We start from the raw sequence: 4,939 nt of genomic DNA, 5'->3' as shown, positions 1-4,939 counted from the left end.
AACTGGATTAAATAAGAGGCTAGTAAAAATAAAAGCTTGTTCTCAAGTAACCCAAGATTGGACATTCCATTTGGTTTCCAGACTCAGCCCCTTCCAAAGGAATAAGCCCCTTTTGGCTCCATTTCTCCTAAACTGACGCCAAGAGTTAACCTGGAGAGGAGGTCAGTATCTTATTTTCAATTTGTTATTTTCTGGAACAGCGTACAGATCAAGTGTTCCCAGGAACTGCTTCCCACCTGTCATACATTTAATGCCAACAGCGGCAGAGGAGAGAGTCAGCCCTGATTGAAATTGTATCTCTCCAAATTCCCCTCTCACCTCTAAAGACCCACAGGCAAGGATGTGTATTCTGTATCACCTTCACCCCAGAGGTCCATCACTTTGGCTGGCGATGCTGAGGGAGTATCACCAACTGCCTTCTTCTTTTGCACTTTGTTCCAACTGGGTCGTGTTCCCATACTCCTGGCTACAAGGCGATTTATAGTCATTTAATAGGATTGACCATATGACTTGGTGATCTCTTCTAGTTCTAAAATCTGTGGTGATGAGAACTGGGAGTAGTTTAGTCATTATGGATGTGGAAATGTTTCCAATTTGTTGATGATGGCTCCTAATGTCATCCCTGTCTTCTCCAGGTGCAGTTGGATTTCTCATGAAACCTTTTTTATGGATTTGATTACCAAGTTCATCAGCTATTCCATATGTTTATGTTTGTTTTCTACTGTCCTCCCATCATTTCTTAGCTTCTTGTGACGGTCTGGAAGAGGGCCTGGTATAAACAATTGGCCAAAAAAATCTCTCCTCATCTTTCCCACAGGGGCTACTCGAAGGGCAGAATGATGTTAAGTGGTGTTCTTCAAAGTCAATTTTTCTGGTTCAAAAGCTCAACTGTTTACAGCATGTATATATTTATATAATACACATATACGTGTGAACACACACATACATATAGTGTCATAATTAGTGTGTTGTTCCCTTCTAGAATGTGAACTGCTTGAGGGCAGGATGTTTTTGCCTTTGCATCTTAACACTCAGTACAGTGCTTAGCACATAGCAGGAGCTTACATTTATTTACTATTTTAGCACTACTTAGTTGTGTGGTTGTAGCCAGTTAACCTTGCCTGGTCTAAGATCTCTCATATGTATGACAGGATTAATATTTTTGCTACTTCCCAATAGGATTGTTATAGGAAAAGCTCTTTGTAAAATGCTACATAGAAATTATTTGGGTATTTTTATTTTGAAATTCCAAGGGATTTCCTATTCCTCCATCTCTTGAACATCAAGGGTGATTTTCAATATAAATGCAGGTGGCATAAATTCATTTTTTTTTCACAGCATCGTATGTAAGGTTTGATGGTTCTCAAAGTACAGTTTGTGGGCCATGAAATCCTCCATATGGTCTGTGGACCGGTCTTTTTAAATAGAAATATTTTACTGATACTTTTGTCTCCGGAATGAATCATGGGAATCTATAACATAAACCTAAAAGAGGAAATGGCAAACCATTCCAATTTCTCTGCCAAGGAAACCTCAAAAGAGGTCATGAAGAGTTGAAAATGATTGAAATGACTAAATGACAAAAAACATAAAGCAGATACAGATAACACAGTGTTGGTCAGCCAGTCAAAGGGTATTTCTTCTAACTTCTGGGGATATCTGTGTGTGGTATTAAGTGGAGAGCATGAGGGGATGCATATCTGCTGGGACTTACAAGCTTCATGGTTTAAAGAAGCAAGAACCAACATTTTGTCAACAGCTAAACTCTAAGCAAACCTACTGTCCCGTCATGACGAATAATATTAGCTGGAATTTGTACGATACTTAAAGTTTTACCAAGTGCTTCAGGCGTTACTTCATTTGACCTCCACAAGACTGTAGCCCCATCTTAGCCAAGGAAAGGTTAAGTTGTCTAGCCCAAGGTCACTTAGGTCTTCCTGACTTCAAGTCCAGCCTCCTGTCCACTGCCCTCCTAGAGCTCTCAGGGGACCAAGGGCCTCTTACACAACAGCTGTCACAAGGCAGGCAATAGGGCCTTCAAAGCTTTCTAAGGGATTATCCGTTTGGCAGCTTGTGCCCAGAGCCTGCCAACAGCAAGTAAACCTAGGAGACTCAGTTTTCCGCTCACCACTCACGCTACTGCTTTGTAAAGTTAATCAAATCGTGCTTTTGAGGATTATTATTGTGTTCACATAGACACGGCTCACAGAAATGTGTTTGTCCCTCTATCTCATACTGCCATTCAGGACCTTGCTGCCAAGTTACCACACCAATCTTATAAAAGAGCAAACACAGACAGAATTGTGATGGTTTATTGAAGTAACAATTTGGATACTAAAAAGAACTTAATTTTTTCTTGTTATCTAATTAAAAGAGCAATTTTCATTTTTAAATCATACTTTTATTAGATGACCAATAAATGCTTTTTATTTCTCAAAAGTACTGGGGGCACCTTATCCTGTGAGACTCTGGTCACCATATACAGTGAAAAAAGATTTTTCTGCCATACAAACATTTTGAGATGATGTCTGAGTACTGGCACAACAGATGGGCAGGGTTAGAGGCTGCTGGAGAGAATGGAGACTGGAAGGCACCAGTTCCATTGAGGGAAAGTATGATCTCCCTTACTTGAGAATCTTAGATAAAATAAAATTTTTTTTTTTCTTGTCAGGGATATTTACAGTCTAGACTAGACTCAGGAGTCTTAAGGAAAAACAAACCACAAAGAGCGTTAACGACATCCAAGGGGACTCTGAAAGCAACCACCAGCTCAGGGATTGTCTCTTCCTGGTAAATGAAAATCCCAGGGATCACTAATGCATTTCTTCCCAAAATATGAAGGGTGACCAAGGCCCTTCACCTACGGTCACCATCATACAGTGGTTGTCACAGAATGATATACATACTCAAAAATGCTACCAAGTTGCTCAATGTGGCAGCACAGGACTATTGGACATGGCAAAAACATGGTCCTATTTGCGTTCACTTGTGACCACTTAATTGGTTGGTCCATTAATAGCCTTTTCTTGTTGTTCAGTTGTATGTGGCTCTTTGTGAGCCTGCGGATCATATCATGATATACTGTTATTTTCCTTGAGGTTTTCTGGTCAAAGAGACCTGAGTGGTTTGTGATTTCCTCCTCCAGTGAATTAAAAGCAAACAAGGTTAAGTGACATGCCCAGGGTCATACATCTCATAAGTATCTGAATCTGGATTTGAACTTTGGTCCTTCTGACTCCAAGCCCAGGGCTCCTTCCATTAAGCCACTTGGCTGCCTAGATTAGTGCTTCTGTTTTAAGCAATAAACATTCAGTGTAGGGAGGGAAGAAGACAGCTAATAAAAAGTACAAAAGATATGGCTCTGTTCATATTGTTTACTACCCCTTTTTTTTCTCCCTGAGACAATTGGGGTTAAGTGATTTACCCAGAGTCACACAGCCAGGAAGTGTTAAATGTCTGAGGCCAGATTTGAACTCAAGTCCTCCTGACATCAAGGCTAGTGTTCTATCCATATTACACTCTTAATTCGGGATATTTTGGTGGGTATTTTGATGTTAGATTGCTATAGTCATAATCTTGTTGGTACTGTGCAACTCATATTGACATTACAAATTAAATCAGAGGCACATAAGTTTTTGGAATCACACATTGTACACTAAAATTGACTAGCAAACTAGTGTTTTAAGGGCACTGTAATATTTTTCTTGATGTTTACTATAATGCCAGGACAATGTTACCATTCAAATTCATTTTAGCTGATATTTCTGAAGCATGGTGTCCCATTCTATTGCTTTTATATTTAAAATACATCCACTAATTTAAATATTAATTGAATTTCAAACAAGCACTCAAAATATCCACATACTTAAATCAATAAGTTATAATTGACATGTTTTTGATGTTTCTTCAAAAACAATTTGAGCAGTTACATCCTTGACATTTGGAAGAAAATAAACACATATTAAAACTTTTGGGAACATTTCATTATTTGAAAAGTAAACAACAACGTGAGCCCTCAAAATAGGTTAGAGTTTGCAATGGATTTTAATCTGGATGATTAGAAATGAACTCTTCTAAAGAGGTCAAACAGACCATAATAAAAATCCATACCTTCCTCCCTCCCCTTCCATGTGCAAATTATTAGGAATCAGTAAGAGAAAACCCACCATCATATCAAGGTTTGAGTACATTCCCAGCCCACAGTGGGATGTCCCTCCCAAAGAAAAGAAAGGGCTAGGAGGCATTTGGATTTTTCTTCTGGTAGCCTAAAAAGACTTGAAAATTTTAGTTTGGTCTAAAATAGCACCATGGAAACAAACCCTGAACACCTAATGAATGACTAGATTTCTTCTCTTTTAATTCTGTTTTACTCCTACTTGAAATATGGCTGGTTAGGTTTGACATTTTTAGCTAAAAAAAAAAATAATAATTCCAAATATGACTCTTGTTAATGAACAAAATTGAAAAGAAGGGAAAAAAAAACTTGGGATAAAGTACCTTTTTTCTTTCTTTTTTTTTTTTAACCAACTCCACTTTAAAATTATTTAACCAGATGGTTGAAATTCTGGCTATCACTTTTGCTCAGATGAAGTCATATTCACACTAAGTTTATACTGATAAAACATCTTCCATCCATGAAGTTTCAAGCCCCCTGTACTGACAGCTATTAACCTCATGGCACACTAACCAAAACAAGTAATAATTAGCTAAAGATTGTTCTCAGTGAGTGAGCAAGTGAAAGAGCACATTCAAGAGCCCTAAGTGGCTAGGGACTTAACACACTGGCTTAGAATTGAATCTGGGCTCATCTATTTTTTCAAATTAAACAGTACTCCCTCTCTCAGATTGCATTTGTCTAATAAGGATCAAAAAAAGCTGTCTCATCAGATTGGAAGAGCGAGGTTGATATGTTACAGGATATCAGTATCAAACAACAAAA

Source organism: Antechinus flavipes, chromosome 5 (assembly GCF_016432865.1).
Source record: "Antechinus flavipes isolate AdamAnt ecotype Samford, QLD, Australia chromosome 5, AdamAnt_v2, whole genome shotgun sequence".
In the NCBI taxonomy this organism is placed as follows: Eukaryota; Metazoa; Chordata; class Mammalia; order Dasyuromorphia; family Dasyuridae; genus Antechinus; species Antechinus flavipes.
Note: the sequence above shows the minus strand (reverse complement) of the source record.